General features: G+C 38.0%; 1 pseudogene; it reads right to left on the bottom strand.

The window, feature by feature from the left end:
- Positions 1-57: 57 nt before the first annotated feature.
- Positions 58-22,653, bottom strand: LOC120746505 (annotated as a pseudogene).
- Positions 22,654-24,485: the final 1,832 nt, after the last annotated feature.

The following is a 24,485-nucleotide window of genomic DNA, read 5'->3' as shown; positions in this document are numbered from 1 at the left end:
TGTTCATAATATACAGCAACTGGCATGGATTTAAATATTAACATTTAACCACAAGGAAACATTTAAAATTTTCTTTAATAAAACCATTTACAAATAGTGTCCAGCATTTCTGTCACTTTTCCAACATACACAATATTCAGAAAAAACAACTAAATGTTTAACAATATGGAAGTTGCTTGTCACATGAATGTGTTAAGTAGTGTGCCAACGGCAGCTGAACCTAACAGGGTAACTCAGTAACTGTAACTTGATGACCTTGCTAATTTAAGAACATCCAAATCCTGGAGCATTTTGAATTCCAAAGTCCATGTTGGCCTTAAAGATGCTGTATGAGTCACAGATGGGTAGCTTCAGGGTATTTGCACAGGTGTTTGCAACTGGAAAAGGCAAATCACTTAAAAACTGGATGCATGGTGGTGGTGTCATTCCTACCGGTGGAACTGCCGTCAGCCCTGTGGCAAACATCATCAAATCTTCCAGACACACTGCTGTTGCCTTCTCTGAAAGAAGAAAGTAAACACTGTAGTACATTACAGAAAATTAATTTCCTTACCTCTCCTTTCATAAAACTATAAAGAAATAAAAACGGCCATTCAAACCTTCACAATCAAGGAGATAATCTGCCCAAAAGCCAAGTGTTAGGACCTCCTTATGCCGCTTGTTGCTTCCTGTTGGGCTGAGATCTGGTCTGAACATGCTCTCCAGTTCTGAAGCAGTCAGGGCCTTGGCAGAGAAGCATAGGAGTGGGGCCAGCACACTGGAATGTTGTTGCAGTGCACTTAAAAAATCCAGACTTTCCAGTCCATCTTTAAATCTGCAAAGGATAGACAAATAACTAATAACTGGTTTATAGCTATAACTATTGCAGTCTTCTAAATTGTGTTTAAATGTCTTTACCTACTAGATCTTTCATTACAAATTTGGACAGATTTCAAATGCATACACAAAAACAATTCATAGTGCTCAGAAATTAACTGTGACAGCAAAAAAAGAAGAGCTCATTGGGATTTCAGCATTTAAAAAAAAATAGTGCTTTCACACTGGAATAAACAAGTGTGTCAAACAAGGGATCACCTCTTTTTATAAATAACTGAAAAATTTATCATGTTGCATGACTATGATTATTATGGGTCATTGTGAACAATAAATGTATACTAAATTAGAGTTCTAGTGTCAAAAGGTTAATAGCATGCGACAGTGGCTCAGGAATTAACTTGTTGTTCATCAGATCACACGGATGCTACTGAATCAGTTTTTTCATATACATCTGAAGGTCTGAAAATGTCAGTGGCTGCTGTGATGAGCAACTGGCCATCCTGAATTTAGAAGGAGTAATGAGTTTACCGTTGAATGACACTTTGGTTTCTTTCAAGGATGTACCATCTGAGGTACTCCTCCACAAATGCTTGTTTCTCACAAGGCTTGACGTTTCTGAGGCATCCAGCAGTTTGGAAGATTGTGCTGTTTTGCAAAATAAGATTATGCAAAGACTCCTCTGATTCAGCTTTCAGGACCTATAAAAAAAAAGGTTTACTGTAAGAAAAACAAAAATATAATTTTCACTACTTTTACAATTCATTCAAACATTGGATTAAAAAAATAATCAATTTGGTATTTCACTTGTGTTGTTGGGAGGTGGAAATCTGTCTTTTCAGATTACAGAATCTACACTGAAAAAAATAATCAGTGGGATAAACATAAAAAAATTATTGTAATCGGTTGCACGCAATTAAGTTATGTTTTGTCAACCTTATTTTTTCATGTTATAACTGCACACAAATTTTTTGTAACATGAACATGATTTTTTCATGTTGTTTGTATCCTTTTCATTCATGTCAAATATTTATAGAAACTACTTGTTTATCAGACATTAACTGGTTATGTAAAATGTAAAGAGTTCTTTTATGTTAATTGTATTTGACTACCATGTGTTAGATTGACAAGATAATTTTATGCTATATACACATATATGTATACACACACACACACACACACACACACACATATATATACACACACTGTATGTACTGTATATTTTGCTTTCAATCAAACCAACAAGCAAAACATTTTTTAACAATGACCTGTATTTTTCAAAACAGTATACAATTGGAAGTTGTAACAGCAGTTCAGATTATACATGAGTCATCTGAATGCATCTCTTCCAAAATGTACCAAACACAAACAACTTCTGGATCTTAATTCAACATTCTAGGGCCTATGAAAATGTTAACGCTGAATTTTCTAGGAATACTGGCCCAAAGGTAAAAGGTGAGAATTCCTCGGGTAATTTTTTTTTATTTTTTTTGGCAACAGGAATGCAAATATTAAAATGTGACGAAGAAAAGCTTGAAAATAACATTTTCACCCACAAACACAAAACCAAGAGCCCTAAAATGTGATTCGTTTAGGCTTCCTTCTATAAGTGAAACATCACAATAACTTATACTAACAAACAAAACAGTGGTTGGACATCACAACATAACCAAAATTACTGTAACCATGTCCAATGAACTTAAAAATTGTATGCCTTCTAAACAGCTGCTTCAATTGCTTCAGGCTTTTGACCTGAGAGCAGTTACCAGCTTCAAAATGACTTTTGTGACGGCAATGATGCAACGACCATTTTACAATTGAATGGGACTGAGTTGGCAATTACATGCAATGTCAGTGGCAATACACCTTGATTGAAAATGTTTGTGCAGAAGCAGAAAGTGTGGCACACTCAGCCTCAATGTGACGAGAAAAACAAACAAACCAAGAAAACAAGAAAAAAAACACTAGAGTACAAACTATTCCTCAAAAGAGTATGGCTTGAAAAATTAACATTGAATGCTATAGTAATGATGGCCCCAAAGTTAAAAGTGAAAGTTGCTCCTACCAGTAAAAACCTATAAAATTGTGAGAAAAATCAGTTTCACTATATACTGTAATTTTATCAGTGTTGGCAAAAAAGAATCAATGGAACATATTCAGAGAGGTAGACATATTGTTTCCATGTCATAACTGTTCACTCGTACAGTCTGTTCTTGAGAACCTGTGCCTTCTTTGAAAGGCTGTTCCCTTCGAGCTCCATAAGCAGTTTCTGAAATACCTCGAACGTATACTTCAGTTCTGGTGGGTAGGTCAGGTTCAAAGTGTACATTAATCCAAATAGCATAGCAGCTGCTAGGGCACAGTTGTCCAAATCCTGCAAGACTCTCTGGCCTTCCAGGACTATCCCAATGTCCTCAGGGCTGTCACTGGCATCTCTTGACTTGATGATATAGATTCCCATGGTTGTTTCCTCAATAGATTGTTGGATAACTCCTTCATCTGTGGCCTGGAAAATACACATTCCCAAAATTAAATTCAACAGAACACTGGTCATTGCAAAGAAGCAGAATACTGTCAGAGAATGAAGAAGTGTTCAGCTATGAACACCTCTTCATTCTCTGAAGAGGTGTTCAGAGAACACGTGGTCCTAATGCATGTAGAAGAAAAAAAAAGGTAAAACACCTAAACATAATATCTTCTCTAACCCATATAGACAATTCTCTGTATCTCTTTCTTGGTCAAGGTGACATTCAACCCATTTATTAGTAGATAACTACATTTTGCCATGGTTTAGAAAGGACGCTGAATAAAGCAGTATTTTTTACAAAGTGAATGACACAAAACAAGCTTGTCGATTTAGTCTGGTTCTTGGTTATTATGTTAATTTTGTCAAAAGCAATAACCGTGGAGATACTAACATCTGAACTGTGCTAAACTATGATCCAAAACAAAGACGTTAGCTGGATCCAAGTATTTCATAAATATTTTTTTTATAAACACTTCCAGGCCATACAGTATTTTGTCTAATAAATAAGGTGGCCCCAATATTTAATAAATATGTCCATTAAAAAGTGAAATTGGGGCATGTCAGCATGTATATAAAACAAGGTTTCATAGCTAAATATAGTCTAATCCTTTTCAGATATGTCTATTCATTTTAGAATAAAAAAAAGACAATCCGACATGACTTTGTTGTTCAGTTGTCCATGCGTCATTGTGGCAATAAAAGCCTTTTTCAGCCAAGGAGTAAGAGATTTTAGATTTTTACGTTTTGGGAGGGGGGGTTTAGTTCATGAAGCAACCACATGTATTTTCAATAAAAATGACCTTCTATAATAACACTTACCACATGTTCTGTCATTAAATTGCTGGGGTCTTCGTTGAGGTACACGCAGAGCCCCTTGATAATACATTCACGCACAAGATCAACATCATCCTGGCAAAGGGTGACAAGCAGCATTTTGTTAAAATTATTATTTTATCTAAACTGTAGACACAAATTAAAATTCTTTCTTACCTAGGCCATGGGTTCCAGAATAGTCTGCAGTCTTCTTCCTATGTGTCCTCCTCGCTTTTTGAACACCTTTATAAATTTGTCCGATAGCACATCTATTTGCGAGAGAAATCGGGACTGCAGTGGCATGGTGGTAATCCGCCTAAACTCTGCATTTATCTAAAAAGAGAAGTTGACACATAAAAATACAGTCACAAACTCAAATGTAACAAGGTCACATTTACAAAAACTTATATTTTTTCTCATATTACTCATTTTTAGCTATGCATCCCACTCACTTTTGTGGTGAAATGGACTGATTTTTATATAGTGCTTTTCTACTCTCCCAGAGTACTCAAAGCACTGTATACAACATGCCGCATTCATCCAATCACATCAATTCACACAAACACTGTTTTCTAAGTTTTTTAGTGCTTCCTAACTACCATTCATACTCTGATGAACGCATCAGAGAGCAATTGGGGTTAGTATCTCTTGTAGCCGAAGGATACTTGGCATGCAGACTTGAGGAGCCAGGGATCAAACCACTAAGCTTCTGATCAGTAGATGGCCTGCTCTACCTCCTGAGCTAAAGTCTACAACAAGAACAATGTCACAGGCCACACAGATTGACAACCCTCCATCAGTAGAGCTTAATTTCGACAGGCTTCCAGAGGAAAAAAGTTACACAACTGCTCGCGTTAGAAGTGGCTTATAACCACTGATTGTATATAAAAAGAGAATGATGTCACCACTTGTTAATTTCTAATTTGAAGTCTTAAGCTGTGCGTTTCCACAGTTGCCCTTCCAGCTTTCTTTTAAATAGCACATCATTAGCACAGTGTAGATCTGCCTATGGAACCAAGAGACACTGTACCCTCATTAGTTAATCAAAAATCGTTAGCCAATGAGCATACACTAGTCCACTGTCCTTTTCCATATTAATGGGTACAATGAACACCATGTCATAATGGTAAATGGCCTGTATTTATATAGCGCTTTACTAGTCCCTAAGGACCCCAAAGCGCTTTACATATCCAGTCATCCACACATTCACACACTGGTGATGGCAAGCTACATTGTAGCCACAGCCACCCTGGGGCGCACTGACAGAGGCGAGGCTGACGGACACTGGCGCCACCGGGCCCTCTGACCACCACCAGTAGGCAACGGGTGAAGTGTCTTGCCCAAGGACACAACGACCGAGACTGGCCAAGCCGGGCAGTGAAACTAGCAACTTAGACCACAAACACTCAGGAACCATAAACCATGTTTACTGAGGTCAAAGATAAAGTCAGGAGACCTAGAAACCATTTCTATCTTTTATATACAGTGTATGTTTCAGGTGCTATAATCAATAACAAAAAATCTTTACAATTCAAAATGACTTCTGATATTTTCCACAAACCTGGCAGACAACGTAAATGTTGTCAATGTTCTATTACAGGATACCATTAAAGCACAATAATCTTCACAAAAGAATTCACAAATTACATACCTCGCTCACTTCAAAGAGTGCTGGCCATCTTGCCTGAAAGTCGCTGATCATGGGTGTGTCACAAACTACTTCATGTCTCCTATATGCAAATGTTTTCTCCATTTTCATTCTCACCACCTCCCGGTTGTTTGTCTTCTTCACATCTAAAAGAACCACTCTCACAGTCTCAAGGCTATCTTGAGATTCTCCAACCGGACACACGCACGCACACACATACACTTACACTGATAGGCACTCACTCACTCATCCCCCTTCCCTTTCCAACGCCTTCGATGCTTGTTTCCGGCGAGGGAACACGGCGGGTCTGTGTGCCATGCTGGAATGATAGCGCTGTGCAGGGTGGCTGCTGTGTTTCTTCGGATTACTCCTCACCCCCCACCCACCCCTGTGGCTTGTCATGTCTTCACAATGTTGTGCTGTGGACATTTATGTGCTTTTTTGTGCAAAGGAGTTTTTTTGTTTCCTGTTCTCATGCTGTCCTACCATGGAAGCACAGCATGAGTAGGGGTCTCTTTTTTCCTCTTGTACTTTCCCCACTGTAGTGTACATTTCAATGTTTTTTCTCTGATTCTACCAATCTCCGACCTGTATCCCCATGTAATGTTCGTGCTATATGTGTAAGGTCGGGGGGGGTCCCATTTCACTGCAGGGCAACCTGCATGTGACGAATAAAGCTTTGATTGATTGATTGGATAGGGGGGACAATAGTTTACTTCAGACCGCCGTGGTCTGTACTCACTCACTTTTTATTATTATTTGTAAATATGTGTACAAATGGTTGGTTTTTTGTACTTTTTATCAATAAATCTCAGCAACAAAGGACCTACACCCATGTGTGTTGATTTCTCCCTAAGATGGCAAACGGAAACACTCCAAGTTGGTGACTTTTGGAGATTTATTTCCCTGGATGATTGAGAATGCATCAAGAAGTTCACAGCTTTTAGCAGCTCCCCCACCCCCTCAATCACACACCCCCACTCCCCTCCCTCCAGAATTCCTACTTAACAGCCTAATATACATATGAATGACTAGCCAGTTTAGCTTCCACTTCCACCATTTGACTGTCTCTCCGGGTTTTATAGGTAGAAACGCAAAATAATGTTGCGTGGGGGTTTAGGTAGGTAGGTAGAAGCCTGGGGATGCCAGTGTTAATGGCAAAAGCAGCACTTGATTTGCCCCCTGGTTTCTGTGTCACAGAGTTTATAACCACCTCAGGACATCCTAACTTTCTTAATTGAGTGCGGTAACTTGCCAGTTTATTCTTTAAGCTAGCTTTCCATCCATCTTATCCTGTGAGGGAGCCCCTCCCAGTGAGACAAGGATGTTTTGAGATGAGGGCCTCACCAACTGTGTTAAAGTCTTTATCAGTGACATAAACTTTGTATCTGACAATTTCTTGAATGAGGCCTTCAAGAATTTGCGACTTCAGTTTAGGATCTGGAGTAAGCAATGTGCCCTTTTCTTTGTATGCTGCATTGCCTCGCTCAAGTTTTAGCTCTGCATCAAAGGAAAACTGAGGAACACAGAAGACCCTTGGCCACAATGCCCTAGAGGTTGATGAGCAGGATGCCTCAGATTCTGGTGATGAGAGTATGTCTGTATCAACACATCCACTGGACCGGGAGGTGGAATCATCCAGACCATCAGCTTCATCAGCCTCAGCAGACTGTGTATTTAAGCCTTCAGCCAGGGAAGTCATTCTGATTGTTCCCCTATCTTGTATTTCATCCATTGAAGTAAGGTTCATGAACTCATTCCCAAATAGTGGATCCATGAACTGAAGCCGGAATTTGCTATTATTGAGGCCACACTGTCTTTGCACTTCTTCAATAAGTTCAATAACGGATCCTGGAAGTCCACAGTGAAAAGTCAGCCTCTGACTGCTGTTGTCTCCCAAAATCACTTTGAGAATTGCCAGGGCCATTGTATATCCTTAATCTGCGAAATAGATGGAAAAGAACACTATACTTTAAAAAAAATGTGAAATGATCAATCACAAAAACACGTCTGAATAATTAAATCTCAAACTTAAAAATTACATAACAGATAATTAAAAGATTGATAAGCTGCCCACAAGAAAATGAACAATTTAAATTGGAAAAAATAGAAAAATCAAAAGTAGCCCCCCAAAAAAATAAACATTATGTCTGCATATCCAGTGTTTAACAAACTTATTACACCACAAGCCCCCCCCCCAAAAAAAAGAAAAACGAAATATTTTAGAATTAAAAGTTTAGAAGTCCTTTTCCTTTTCAGTGCATTACCAACATTTTAACATTAAGAACAGGAGTGAGGAGTTTAAAACTGAAGTCATCTTTTTATACGCAAATGTGAGCTGGCATACTAGACTTCTCTGAGAAATCAGAAATTAATCAAGCACAATCCACCACTAAAATCTATTTTTCTGTTCAGGATTGGTACTTAACTGAAATTTCACAGCAAAAGCTCAAAATCTTACCAAGTATATTTGTCTTTTTTCTAGTCAAAATAATCTCATCACACTTAAAATAATACACATTCAGCTACAGAGTTACATTTCAGTGAGATATAGTAACTTGTTTTTAGACAGTGCATCTTAAAAATGAAGAATTTTCACCTAATACAAGTTATTTTTGCTTGAAATAAATTTAAAAAATCTGCCAAGTGAACAAGTGAAAATTCTCCAGTTTCAAGATGCACTGATGATTTTTTTTGACTAGAAATAAGACAAATATACTTTGATCATTACAGAAACATAAACAGGAAGCACATAGAGTGCAAACCTCCGTCAAACCAGCTCACTCTCTGGGTAGAAGAGATCAGAGAGCCAAAGAAATTTGATATTTAGAATCCCTGTATGACTATATTTTGTAAATATAACCAATGGCAGTAAGAAACATAGTTTTAAATAGCTCTATATAACATTACTGTCACTTTGACCTTTAGAAAAATCTTTTGAGCTTGAAGGAGAGGTCAGAGGTCGAAAGTGACATAATATTTAAAAAAAAAAGTTAAATGATACAATCTATGTTTACAATAAAAACTACACTTGTAATAATCAGTTTCTAAGTTAAAAAACTTTTTGTGAATTTTCCACCAATAAATCCTTAAGTTGACCTTGAAGACATCACTTCCTTGGCGGTGGTAATAATTTTGATAATTACCAATACTGTTAATATAGGGCAGATCTACATTAAACCTTACATTGGGTGGTCAAACAAATGTGTTAAGCACTTCACATTATCTGTCTTGTAGCCCTATGTCCAAACAAAAACAAAAAGTGCAGTCAAGTAAGAACAAAACTGCAAACTAATCAAAACTCCTAATTAACCAACCTTTTATGATGATATGTATTTTTAAGGTCACCATTTGGATTGGGCCAATCATGTAATCAGCCAACGGATAAGTGTCACATAGTTCACTCAGTGCTAGAAGCTTGATTTCTCTTGAAGGGGACATACTTAATTCAAAGGCTCTGTAGTGTTCATTGTACCACCCACACAACACATTGACAATGAGAAACAGGTTCTCATTAATAACACACATCTGAATAATTTCGGCAAACTCTGGTAATCCGGATGTTGAACCATGAGTAACTATCATCCCTTCACTGTAGGTTATGCCAATAACTGACACGTTTTTGGCCAGATATACATGTACTTCACATGTACCAGGGTGTTTTGACCTAATAGCTTGACAAACGTCCTCTTTCAGTAGATCAACTGGAACTGGGGATGCATGATGTGCATCTAGGTTGCATTTACCATATGACGGTGAGCTGATGTGGAAAGAAATCATCAGCTGATGTTTTGAAGCCAAAGTCAAAGGTACATTTTTATAGCAACTGGTGTGTTTGACAATTTGCTTAAAAAAACGATGTTTGGCTTCAAATCGCATTGTCCATGCTGCTGAAAGAGGGCCAAAATACCTTATCATCTAAGGATAGTGCTCAAGAAAGTGATGCTTTGGTAGAAGTCTGACACAGGAAAACAGCTCTTGGTACCTTTGTCTGTGTTCAACTATTTTGCTTTCAAGATATGAGATGGACTCATCAGTATGTGCAAGGGCAACAACTAACTCAACAATATATTTTAAAACCATTAATACAACCCATGCTGGCTCATTTTCTATGGAGTGCCAGGACTGCCATAATGCATTAATTAAATACACCATTAAATAATTAATTAAATGTGGCAATAATTAATTAAAATTGGAATTAATTAAATAAATAGTTATGACACATGTAATTAATTAATTGTTGACACATTTAATTAATTATTTATGTGTTTCACATTTTAATTAATTATTGACACATTTAATTAATTATTTAATGATATATTTATTTATTTCATTTTGGCAGTCATGGCGCCTGGCTCTCATCATACCCAAAAACTCCAACCCATCTTGCCTCAATGATTACCGCCCAGTAGCACTCACCCCCATCATCACTAAGTGCTTAGAGCGACTGGTCCTAGCACACTTCAAATCCTGTCTCCCCCCCACCCTGGACCCCCACCAATTCGCATACCGCCAGAACAGGAGCACAGAGGATGCAGTCTCCATCGCAATACACTCTGTCCTCTCACACCTGGACAACAACAACACCTACGCCAGAATGCTGTTTATAGACTTCAGTTCAGCATTCAATACAATCCACCCCTCACAACTCATCAGGAAACTGACAGACCTGGGCATCAGTTCCCTCATCTGCAAATGGTTACTGGACTTCCTGACCAACCGCCCCCAACATGTCCGGCTGGATAACCACTGTTCATCTACAATCACAATGAACACCGGTGTACCACAAGGCTGTGTGATGAGCCCTTTCCTCTACTCCCTCTTCACCCACGACTGCAGACCTGCTGATGGTTCCAACACCATCATTAAGTTTGCAGATGACACCACGGTGATTGGCCTCATCAGTGACAACGATGAGGCCGCCTACAGGGAGGAGGTGGATCGTCTGGCTGAGTGGTGCGACAGAAAACAACCTGCTGCTTAACACCGAGAAGACCAAGGAGCTCATCGTGGACTACAGGAGGAATGCTGACCCACATCCACCCATCCACATTAAGGGGACGGCTGTGGAGCGTGTGAGCAGCTTCAAGTTCCTCACTTATCTTAACTGCACTACTGTATAGCTCTGTAAATAATCATTCTGTACATTCGATAATCTTTAATCCTACAACTGTTTACAACTTGCATAGTTCCCATTTCTGTATAGCTGTATATCTCAGATTCTGTAAAGTTATTTATTTCATATTCTGTATAGTTTTTCATATTTATATCCTGTTCATATCCTGTACATAGCTTGTACTCACTACAGCCTGTACATACTTATAGTTATAGAATATTCACAACATACTTCATACCGTGTACATTATAACATTCCATAATAGACCCATTTCTGTATTATACTCACATATCTATATTATTGCTAATATATATTGTAATATATCTATATCACTAAAGCACTTCTGGATGGATGCAAACTGCATTTCGTTGCCCTGTACCTGTGCATGTGCAATGACAATAAAGTTGAATTCTAATTCTATTCTATTCTATCATGAAATAATTTTATCTGTCAGCCTCACCCATCAAACTCAGGGGGCGGGGTTAACGCTGATCGAGTCAAAACCATTGCTTTGGCCTGGTGGCCATTGTTTCTAGCACACAACAACCGGCATGTGGAAGCTAACAGAACTGAACTTTGAAAAACCCTGTTTGTGTGTCACCAAATACCGTTTTAATATTTTTTTAGCCGAGAATGTAGTGGTTTAATCTTCATGTGTCTGGTCGGTTTGTCAAGATACAGCCTCTTTGCAAAAGTGCTTCGATGATTTCGGAGATGTCTGCCCAGTCTCACGGCAAAGCGTGGGATAGACCCACTCGCCTCGCAAGCAATCCCACCGACAAAGCGCAGGCCCCGGTACACAGCTGTAGTAACCCCCGCTGACTTCTTTTACTGAGGTTATATTTATCGGTGTTTTATTTCCTGATGTTCTTATGTGTCCTACGTGTTTCAGTCGCCAATTCTGAATTATAACTAACATTAAAAACATGTTTAAGGAGGAGAGAGAGCAAATAAATCTGTTTAACATCTGATCTTTGGGTTTTTGTTCAGTAATCAGCGTGACCTTTGTATAAACGCATAAAAGAGATAACGTTGGTGTTTCTGTCATGTAGTAACTGCTGGCTTTAACTGTACAAAGGTTGTTCGACACTATGAAACACATACAGACTTCATGATGTTCGGATAATATTTTTATTGCGAATATTAATCATGAGGGTAAACGGCCCTGTACACCACGGAGCGAGGTCAGCATATCCACGATATCCTCAGCTCCATGAGTTAACACAAAGTTTCCCAGCTGACTATCTAACTGCCAACTATTCCAGAGACGTGAAAATTTACAGCATAAAGAAAAGTGTAAGAGACTCAGCAGCAGATTAGAATAACAGTTATACATTTAATAAATCACCAAATGAATCCAAGAAACGAGCAAACCTGTTCCGACAATTTGAGTTTGTATTCCCTCAGCTGCAGACTCGCTGCTGTTTAAATGTTTGAAAAGGAAGATTAGATATAAAAAACGTCAAACATAGACTCAGTCTGCCTTCACATTTGATATGAGGCCAGCACGTATAGTGGCTGTGTCCTGTTTTAAGATCATACATGTAAAATTGTTGTCTGACCTCCGTCGATCCAGCCGCTCAGAGTCCGTGGTTACCATGGTTACTGCATAAGCAGCTATAATGTTAACAGCTGGCACTGAGGAAACCTACACCAGCATGGGTGTTTATGTTTTTCATTGCAAAAGAACTGTCTGAATGGTCAACTGAAGTTAACTTGGATAAATTATAGTTAAGGAGTTTCACAGATAACGCCTACGTGAGCTGTGCGACTGTTCACCTGAAATCAGTAGGCTATTACTGAAATACACGTGCTATATCATAAACTATGATATAAATAGGGAGGTCCTATTAACATGTTTAGTTTTAAAGGACACCTTCCTGCCTTTAGTCTCCTTCATGAGCAGTATTAGTTTTCTTCTAACATCCAGAAGTCTGCACCATGTGTTTCATAGTTTGTGACAAGCCTTTGACAGGTAACATGACATGGTAACATAACATGACCGAAAAAGCAAAAAAAAAAAAAAAAAAAGAAGAGAGAGAGAGAGAGTGTTGACATAAGAAGAGAAAATGCTCTCAATTATGGAGACAGGCAAATGGTTCATTTATGTTTGATGTGTGTTTATTCCTCCCTAAATATCGTCGGTGAAGTTTGCATTGCACGTCAGATTTTCCTGCGCATTTTTATACCTCTGCCAACAGAGAGAAAAAAAATCACATTCTAACAGACAGCTGGTGCTTAGAATACAGTTGAATAACTATTAAAAAACAGATGATATTTAGATGATAGTTCAGTCTAACACATGTGCCAGTGAACCATTAAACGTCTGTGAAACTATGCAGTTATGAAACGTAACTTTAACCTCAGCCAAACCGATTTGCTCAGTTGTAAATAAAACGGCGAAGTAAACGTGACCCGACAGACAGAACCTGAGTGAATGAAGTCCAGCGTTTAACCACTGAGAGCTAAAACTCAGCTGAGGTTTCAAAGCTGTGTGCCGGTGATTGGACATCAGCCGCTGATGAAGCTGCTTCGCCTATAAAGTGCTCTGTAAGGAAACAAGCTCCAGCAGCTCTGCGCTCGGGGAAAACACTATATTTACTTATCTTGTGCAGAAAAATGCGCTGACATTGCTTTATATCGAGTACCGGCTGCCCGGTTAAACTGTGACTATCACCAGGTAACGTAGGCGTGTTTCTTGAATTAGCAGCAGGTGTTAAACAGCTGACAGATGAGGAGGAGGATGCATGCAGGTAAACTGAGGGTCTGTTGAGCTGATCGCTGGTTTCGTGAGAAAAATGTCAGCTCGTTCTTTATGTTACAGAAGCACAGAGACACAAGACCAGGCGGAAAGAGACGATCGTTCGGTGAAAATGAGAATCTGCGAATGCAACATGTGGAACACGGAGAGTGGAATATGTAAACAAACCGGTTAACGTAACCCCTTGGGTGCACTCTGCATGCTAATTGTTAGCAGAGCTAGTGAAATCTCTGAAAACATCTGAGGACTTTTGCAAACATGTTCTATGTTCACAACCTGACCAGACATACGGCGCGACATTCGCGGCTAAAACACTGTTAAAAGTGTAGCTGGTGACAGAAAAACGGGGTATTTTAAAACTACACCACCACCATTGCTGCCTGTGATTTGATCTGCATTCTGGGATACCTGGCTGCCCCAAGTCTACACAAGCAATCGATTATCTAGGATCGACCTGTTTTGACTTACTTTGCACGGCAACCAATCAAATGTTAGAGAAGCTGCATGGGCAGCGTTAACCCCGCCCCCTGAGTTTGATGGGTGAGGCTGACAGATAAAATTATTTCATGATGAGAGCCAGGCGCCGGGACTGCCAAAATGAAATAAATAAATATATCATTAAATAATTAATTAAATGTGTCAATAATTAATTAAAATGTGAAACACATAAATAATTAATTAAATGTGTCAATAATTAATTAATTACATGTGTCATAACTATTTATTTAATTAATTCCAATTTTAATTAATTATTGCCACATTTAATTAATTATTTAATGGTGTATTTAATTAATGCATTATGGCAGTCCTGGCACTCCATAATTTTCTGGCACACGATGTCCTATTAAAAATGGGAGCAACCTCAGCAAATTCCAGTTTTCATGGGCATTGCCTCCAATTGTTTTCAGACCCAAGAGTCTCTGTGGCACAACATGTGGCTTGTTTGTTTTGTCTGACCATTTATAGGGGAATGACAATATAGCTTTATTTAGCTCATCTATTGTAAAAATCTTCTTGGATATCAGTGATGCTAAGCAATGAGCCACCTCTACTGGCACAATACCCTCAAATAAGTCGTGAGCAATGTCAGGGGGAAAACCAGAGACTACATGAAAATGTGACAATTGTTTTGCAAAAACACAATCTTGTTTAACCCCCAAGTAGTGTGCTGTTCTCAGAGGCTTTTTTAACATGTTCTGCATGAACTGCTTTAGTTCGGAGGCCAAAAATACCTGAAGCAACACTGTGAGAATTACTATCACAACGTTTTGCTGTGCAAAACCGACAGAAGTAATCACCAGAAAAATTTTCAACAAAGCCAGCAATGCTCTGTGCTCCCAAATTATCAGCCACAATGCTATGCAAAGTACCTTTGAGAGACTTCCCTAACAAAGCAATATACACACCATGGTCCTCCAAACTTTTAAGATCTTCCACAAGAGGTTCCAAAACTTTGTCATAACCATACGCTCTAACATCATCACTTTTACAAAGCACAGCAAGATAAATAGATGATAAAGCAGAGTGACAGCCTGGGGGCAGGTTTGCTAGTATCCAATAAACACCAAAAAGCTTGTGCTTCTTTCGAGACGCCCCTAGGGGATTGCAGGTCTCAAAATCATCTACATACAAACAAAGTGATATACGCAACTCATCAGCATTCAAGAAACAGTTGTTTTTGAAATGATAACCATCTTTAACAGACCTGTACTCATAAGATGGGTCAACTTCAGTTTCGTCCTTTCCTCTATGACTTTCAAGTACCTTATCAAGAATTGCTTTTCTATTTAAAAGTTGCTGTAATGATTGTAACAGTGGGACATACTGAAAGGTGCGCTTCTTTTTTTGATCAAGTATGTAGGTAACTGGTTCCACAACACCAAACGTTTCCCTGTAAAATTGTTTACGTTGATATGTGGTGCTAAGAGGGCCTCCTTTTCCTATTGCTTTTTGAAGAGGGTCAGATAAACAAACTGCTGCAAGGATTTCTTCAACTACAGAGTCTTCAACTTGAAGATGGTGACGGCTAAAGATGTAAGTTATGAAGTCTCTAGATACTGGGACTGATGCAGCGCTTTTTAAATGATAAAGTTCTTGTAAAAATTCATCAATAGCTGTACCTGGCACATGTACTAAACACTCCAACTTTAGTAAGGCCGCTGCAAGCTGCTGCTCTATTGCATTTGGCAGGGCTTTATCTTGATCACTGCAATCTACCGATATATAATTTGAATCCTCCTCGACAAATTCCTCACACGTTTCATCAGGAAATGATGACAGAGATGCTACTGTAGATTTCTTCACAGTACCTGGTTTAAAATCTGCAAGGTTATGGGGTGTATGTCTGCGACTCTTGTGAGATTTAAAGGTTCCATAAATACAAGTCTGAAAACTGCAACCAACAAACATGCAAGAAACATTTTCATTTTTCTTTAGATGTGAGTTGATATGAATAAAGTACTCCCTTTCATTTGCCAAGTTTTTGCAGGAACATAAGTGACAACTAAATATAGATAACTCTTTCAATGTCTTGTGAAGAATGCACTCTACTTTGATGTACATTTAAGGCGTTCCATGTCTTAAATGTGCATGGGCATTTTGAATACATACATGGATAACGGGAAGTACGTCCAAAGTGTGGATGTTTGAGTTTGTAATGATTAAGTAGCTCCAATCTACCTTTAACTGATACTGAGCACCCTTTACACTGCCACATTCACTGGAGAAGGAGGAGAGGGAGAGAGACAGATTCATTAACATTTGCAATGCAATTTAGTAGAGCTTAAATGTACTTAAACCCCTTAAGTACTGCCCTATTTATAGTTCAAACACTCACCACCCCTACAGAGCCTTTAGGGACACTCAGGACAGAGGTAAATTTTGTTTCACAGGCAGGATACGATATCTAGAAAATATCAAATTTTGCATCAATTATAAAAACATTTAGCATCTATTAAAGATGTAGACAAACTGTTCAACATAGTTCTATGTGTGTTTTAAAAATAAACTAATCATGGTTATTAATTATACATTAAAGTAATTTTCCATCTGATTAAAGCATTACAGATATATATTGTAAATTACTACGCACCTTTATCTGAAAAAAAAATATTCCATGTGGCAACCCAAACCTAATCCAAAAACTTAAAACTAAGTACAATGTTGATAACTGGAATATTATTGTCTGTATTGAGTGTTCTCGCTGCTGGCTGCAGAAGCAACATCATCCTATCAGCATGTTTATAGCGGCTGTGGCTATGTGCTGGTAATGTCACCGCTGACACACTATCAACAGAGCAGTCATATTAATAATAATAAAAACAGATTTTAGAAGAATAAGTTGAACTAAAGCTACAGAAAAGCAAACATTCCATAAATATGACCTTACATGAGCACAAATTTACTTTATTTTGTGGCAGAAGACAGTCGTATCCCTGCCCTATTAGCTTGTTTAATGGTTAAGCCACTGCAGTTACCACCACTTAGTACAGACACTGATGCAACTTTGTAATACTCAGTAAATTTAGGCTGAAAAAGTATATAAATCTTATTTGATTATTACTAATTTATTTATCACATTTATCACACATTTATCGCATAATTTCGGTTACCATTAGCTAACTGGAGCCTTACGTTGGCCTTTCATGGTTTTTGATAAACAACCCACATACCAGAAAAATAACATTACACCAGTAAAAGTCCACATAACTAAAGGGTCTACACTCTTTCTCACTGGTGTTTTAGCTTTAAATTCTTATTTACCTTCAAGTAAAGAACTCCAGACGGTTTCCAGTTTCCAAAGCGAGAGACAAAAATGGCGGACGGTGCAGGCAATTTTTCCTCCTGAACATTTCCAGGGGGTGGAGCTTCAGGAGAAAATATCACTGCTTTGTTTCTTTACAACATGATTTAGTCTAATACACTGAACATCCTTAAAGAATATGTGAAAATGAAAAGACTAAATTATGTTGAGATGAGAAATTGAAATTAGTCAAGCTGGATATATGAAATCCTTATATGCAAATTCAACAACCAGCCTATTGCATTTTTTTCAGTGTACCTTGAACCTACTTTCAAGATATGATCCAACCCGGATAACTTTTATCCTGATTAAATCTTTTAAACTGGCCCCAAGTGTCTTCTAAGTAAACCCATTCCCTGAGCCTAGGTAATTTTCTACCTGATGTAGAACTTTTGTGATCTCCTCATCTTGCACATCTTCTACAGTGGCGCTGAAACTCTGATTCCCTGTGATGTGGTTGACCAGGTTCTTGGAGAGGAAATGTGGTGCTGGTCCCCCATGCACAATGGATACTATTGTAATAATTACGGAGAAAACATCCACCTCTTGAATTAAGATAACGGCTCTCTGGAGGTCCATCAAAGATGGGGCGATTTCTCAGACTGCCCATAAGAAGTGTGAGGAATTCACGCCTCGGGCCACCTGTATCCAAACCTTCTTCAAAGCTGCCAGCATCATCATTAAACTTGATGAACATGTCTTAGTTGTCAGAGTATGTGCTGCGTCGAAATCCTCTAACAGCTCCATCCCATACAGCTGACCTTGATATATTGAACCTGCTGACCTTCTTGTGGTCAAGTTCCAGTGCCAAATTTGCAATAATTTCATGTGCCTGCAAATTGGTGTCTCTAAAAAAAAAAGGGAAACTTATTTTTTCAAGGTGTATATACTTCTCTCATGATTGCATGATGTCTTGTACAGAACAAGATGGCGGTTAATTGGATTCAAATGTTTAAATTACTAACACAGGTTCTTCTGGGGGCTCAGCTTTGGCTTCGTTAGGAGTAGGATCTTCATCATCAATCACAATCACAATCGGTTCAAACAGCTGTGTGTAGTTTCTGCAGAGTGAAAACATATACACAAAGTGTAGATGCAAAAAGACAAATGCATAAACATGCAGTTCCAGTTTTATAGAACGGTTCTACTATTTTTTTTTCTGAAGAATCTAATGTAAAAGAGTCAAACTACATACATTTATAATCATTGTGTGTATATATTTTGTGCAACCCTCTGGAATAATTACTCAAGATACAACGCACCTGTAACAGGAGCTCTCGACAGTGAGGCATTCAGTAGTGCCTGTATCGTTTTCTTCTTCCAAATCTATGCCCTGGAAATACAGAAATGAGGATGAATGAAAATTCATATTTGACCAATTGATAATTATTTTAATATAGGGAGCCTAAGTCTCCTCCCCTTCTGGTCTGCTCATGGGTCCCTGAACAAAAGAACAAATGAATGGAAGTGAATGGAGCTATAAAAGTTATTTTCTGGTCTGCTTTGCCTTACTCTCTGAATCACACATATGTTGTACTTCAATTTAAATAATAAATAATTGTGTTTCGACTATGTCTGTAATGTAATTTGAGATTTGTTAGCTTGTAAAAATTCGTCATTAAAATGACTACAAGTCAGATGTCGCAAATATGACATCGCTTCAGAAGCTTTTCTCCCCCAGCGTAGCGGCTAATTATCACATGGCCAGATTTATAGTGGTTTTCTCCACATCATCCTGGAAGAAGGAGTCGAAGCTCGCTAAACAAAACTAAGCTTTTCCTCTTCTCTGTGTCTGGTTCGATGATGTCAATTTTGTGAGAGGAACATTTACATTTCGCCACGTCTTTTCAAACAAAACCTAAAATAACCTTTGCCACCTGTCGCTTAAGCACTTTTTGGCATCAAAATGTGTTTATATACTTCACGGACATCAAATTTTAAATCCATGGCACACATCAAATGGGATCAGAAAATAATTTTTATTGGCTCATAGACTCCTATTTTTTTTAGCAGTAGGGGACCCATGGTCCGGAAGTAGATGGATGTACCTTAGGTTCCCTATCCCAATAGATTATCTAAAGGTACAATAAGTAAGAATGAAATAAGAAGAACATCCTGTGGTCAAATTTGTGTACTGCAGTCTATCTTTATAAACAAACGAGTGACTCTCCCTCCTCCCGTTCCATGAGTTTCATGGCTACGGATCAGCGCCAGAAGATTCTAGATGACAAAGACGAGTCATACACAGTTAGTTTCAATGTAACCTTCCTTCCAACATGATTGAGACATTAGACTGTTTTGTGATTATTTCATGTACCGGTATGACTTATTGTACCTTTAAGGGGTGGATGTTATAATCTATTGATAGTATAAAAATTGAGGATGTGAAATGCATTGTATAATAACAATGAATGTAATAAGCAAACAGTGAGTCGTTATCTAATTGCAAAGTAAAGGCGGTGGAGATTGTCTGCTGCACTGTTTTACTAATAAAATAGTTTTTTACCTGTTGTACTTCATTAGCAAGCACAAGATCCCCAGCACCCTTCCTTAGAGAACAAAGAAAAGCATTGTGAAAATATTAATTGACATTGAAAATATTTAAGCATCTTGATTAACAAACAAGCAATATTATGTATTATGTAGTCCATGTTCCAAAAACCATATACAGAATGAATGACAAAAGTGTATATCTCATTAATACAAAGTGTAGGCAAAAAACAGTAAAAGATTACATGTTCTTAAAATATCACTTACTCATATTCTGCCGCTTTCTGTAAAGGACTGCTTTCATGTTGAAGTTCCCATGGCTGAAACAAACAAACAAACAAACACACGCACACAAGCACGCACACACACACACACACACAAAATGTATTTCACATATAACTATTAACTGTTTTACTGAACTGAGGCAAATGGTGGTGGCTAAACAACAAAAAAACTCTATAAAAATTCTTAAATTGTACTTACCAGTGTATCAGCAAGATCAAACTCAGAGGGCCTTTTAATAACAATCTCTGGGTCAGAGTCAGACAAGTCTGAGTTTTCTCCAACTACAAAACATGAAAACAAATCAAGCTAAGCTAACTAATTTCATACTAATGTATGAAACTTTATTTGATCATCAATAATAGATTAATACGAAAGGCATAAAGTTAGAATTGAAAACTCATGACTCGGTAGATCCAAAAATGGCTGAATTTCATGTTTCCAGGAAGAAACATAACATATACAAGCTAATTTAGGGAGCAATGGTGGCAGAGGAGTTAAAAGCCCGCCCTGTAGTCAAAAGGTTGAAGGTTTGAGCCCTGCTCAGTCTGTCGCAGTCGTTGTCCTTGGGCAAGACACTTCACCCTCCATGCCAGGTGGTGGTAGTGGGAGGGATAGGTGGCATCTGTGTACAGCAGCCTTGCTTCAGTCAGTGAGTCCCAGGACAGTTGTGTCCACATTGTAGCTAATCACTAGCAGTGTGTGAATGTGTGTGGGTGAATGACTGGTTTTGTTGTGAAGTGTCTTGGGGGGGTTGTAGAACCCTAGAAGGTGCTATATCAAATACAGGCCATTCACCATTTTAATGTAGGTATGCTATTGACTTGGGTGCTTTATGCGTAATGTTATCATTTCACAATTTCAAAATTAGCAGTTGTTGAAACTAAGGGAATGTGTGTCAAAATCCAAAACAAACATTAGCAGCTTACCATCTTCAAAGTCACTCTTCAACCAGATGAAAACAGTGATTCTTTGATAAGGCTTGCCAACTTCAGCCTTATAAACCTCAAGTGTAAATGGTCTTTGTGTTCCAGGGACAGTAATGACCTCAGTGCCATCCGGATACAGAAGAAGGAAAGGTCCGTCTTTTAGATCTTTGTTAAAGTCCTTCATTTTTTTAACAGCTTGATTGAGCAGACTTGTGGCAGTAGCGCCAGGGTCTGTTGTTAGGAAAATAGTTTTTCCATGGTATGGCTTCAAACCACCCTTTTTAATGGTCATCAAGCCGACATTTATCTGTAAGGAAAAAGACATGAACAATGGGCCAAGTAGATGCTAATATGACTCTAAGCAGATCTATTCAAACTTGAATATTTATTAACTGCAAAAGAGGGATCTTCCTGACAACCTAAATGTACAATTACTCATAAACAATTGTTCTTATTCTGGATAGCTTTACTACACTGAACATTTTTTACACAACTCCCCTAAGGAATAACAAAAGAATGTCATTAGAAAATTAACCTCAAGTTGTTTTCAGACTGAGCTAGCCAAACTACCTGAACCTTTCTTTTTTCCTTTTTCTTTAAGCCCTTCCTCCCTTCAGAAAACGTTTGCCTCTCTTCATTTTTCTTTTTTTCTGTATTCTATGAAGGTGCTGAAGGTTGGAGTCGGGCAGTTTGAGGTAGTCTGTGATGCTAAAGGGAAACAAAGGAAAAATGTACTAAAATGTCACACATTAAAGACATTCATTCATGTGACATTCCATTGTCCACACAACACACAAATAAGGACAACACTGAATAATCTCACTAGAAAATTTCTACCAAGGAATGACAATGCAACTGATACTATTGACCAATACAATTCTACACCAGTAAGTTTTAATGTATAGACACATAATAGTGTTAGTTCCTAAAGTTAACCAAACATAATAAATGAACTAATTTATTATCGTTTCAGTTGTGGAAATGCTCAGAGGACTGTTCCACGAAGCAAGCTAATCCCAAAAGCCAGGCTCACTCTGAAAATCCAGGCTCGATTGCCCCAAATTCGGTTCCAGGAACGAGGCTAACCTGCAGTCTTTCTGCTCATTCATTATGCAATATGCTTGTGGACAAGTCTGGTCTGTGGCACCGTAGCTGCGAGGTTTGTTAACACTAGAACTGCTCTCAAACCTTCACTACTAGAAAGGTCTTGAGCAGTCATTTTGACAGCTGCGTGCATTTTCAAATGAGCCTCGATTTTCTGAGCTCGCTTAGTGGAAACAGCCCTCTGGTCTGCTATGGTCTGGAAACAGCTAACGCTAGGCTAATAAATCAATAAATAACAAACATTTTATTATGCTTATTAACTTACTCAATAGGAGTGAAGTGTCTCCGATGCAAGATGCGTGATAAAGCCTTTCGCCACAGCCGCTGCAAAAGTTCGGTGACTCCTCAACCAGTTTTTTCCCACAGATAGGACTAAAAATTCCGCCGCCGTTTTTGTGCTTCTCAATTTTGTTTTTGTCCTTCTTAAATTTGATTTTGTGATTCTCAGTTTTGTTTTTGTGCTTCTTAATTTGATTTTGTGATTCTTAGTATTGTTTTTGTGCTTCTCAATTTTGTTTTGTGATTCTCAGTATTGTTTTTGTGCTTCTCAATTTTGTTTTGTGATTCTCTATTTGTTTGTGTGATTTGCACTTCAGGGCCACCGTATCAGGGCCTATACTGGTGTTTTTAAAAGTTATCTTTGACTTTATGACTTTCTGTGTTGTTTCTGGGATGCTTAGGACTCATATTGCACTGCTGGAAATAGTTTATTTTGATGCATATGCTGCTTTTTTGCAAATTTGCAGTATAATATTTATTTTTGTTTTTTCTGCAGTGTATAAAAATTGGTGTATTTCAAAAATCAAATGATGAAGACACTCAAAATAAATTTCCTGTGGTAGGAAACTATTTTGTGCAACTTTTTTGTATTTACAGTTTTGAGGGATAAGCCTCTTAAATTTCTCTAACTAAGAAATACATGTTAAAAAAGCAAAAACGATTTTCAATTTTTTTGTAGTTTATTGCACTTTTTTGAAATTTATGTAATTACTATACACTTAAGGAATACATATTATTAAAATCTGGGCTATAATTGTTGTATTGATGTATAGCAACTTGAAATGCTCCCAAAAATGGCACCACACCATGTAAAAATATAATATAAGCTCTGGCGGACTTGGTTCTATGGTAGGTCTTAAAGGGTTAAATACATAGAGGGAGCAATCAGTGAATGAGAGACAGAAGGGAAGCATAGCTGGGACTAATGAGACAGGAGAAGCAAAACCTGATACTATGGCTGTGTCCAAATTCAGGGGAAGGAGGTAGGTAGGATCCTTTGATGGCTGGGTAGGCAGGTTAAATGAGAGGCTGTGAAACTGGACCATTGGACAGCCTTCTAGCCTTCATTCAAGTCCACCCTTACTTCTGGTTTTTTCCGGTCGCTAATGCCACAGCGCTAAAACTAAAAAATTGACCAAGAAATGTTGCTCCATGTGTTGTGTACTGTTTTAATTTCAGTTACAAAAGAGTTACAAAACTGGTATCAATGTCAAGGCATGTTTGGAACCTGAGGCTCATCAGAAACAATTATATCCAGGTAAAATAATTTTTCTTTAATCTCCACGCATTTAGGAAAATCTTAGCTAGTGTCATGGATAATGTCAGTGACTGAATTACTGCAGGTCATTCGTATTCATTTACTGTATTATATAAACTAAATGTCTTTGAAAGTTATAGAATCTAATCTTTTGGTGCCTTTTTTTGCAAAGCACTTTATCAAACTGTTGTCTGCTACAGAGTTACAAGTATTATACTAGTAGTAATATAGCATCCACCATCTCCTGCTTGCATATTTCTGAAAACATCTTAGTGGTGTATGGGATTTCCGGCTCTTTTTAGAGAACCGAGCTCTTTCGGCTCCCAACCGGCTTTTGTTGCTTTAATTAATTTATTATTAACAATAATATAAAAGTATGCACAAAAGGAATTACTAATGTAAAAAAAAAGTGGTTTTATTTCTATATATATTGATATATAAATATATGCGGTGGCCCCTTGAGACAAAACACGTACAAACTCCAAAACACATTTCTAGCATAAGTGATCTAGGTAGCTCTGAACTTCCAAAACAGAGCTACCTAGATCACTTAAATTACACAATTTGGTACTTGCTAGCTTGTGTAGCCACTAGGTAACAAAAGTTCAACACTAGCATCCTGGAGCACTTCTGTTGTCTTTTGTACGTGTTTTGAGTTTTTAT

Source organism: Simochromis diagramma, unplaced genomic scaffold (genome assembly GCF_900408965.1).
Source record: "Simochromis diagramma unplaced genomic scaffold, fSimDia1.1 OVJJ01000672.1, whole genome shotgun sequence".
NCBI classification, from domain to species: Eukaryota; Metazoa; Chordata; class Actinopteri; order Cichliformes; family Cichlidae; genus Simochromis; species Simochromis diagramma.
The sequence above is the reverse complement of the archived record's forward strand: the minus strand, read 5'-3'. Positions and strand labels throughout refer to the sequence as shown.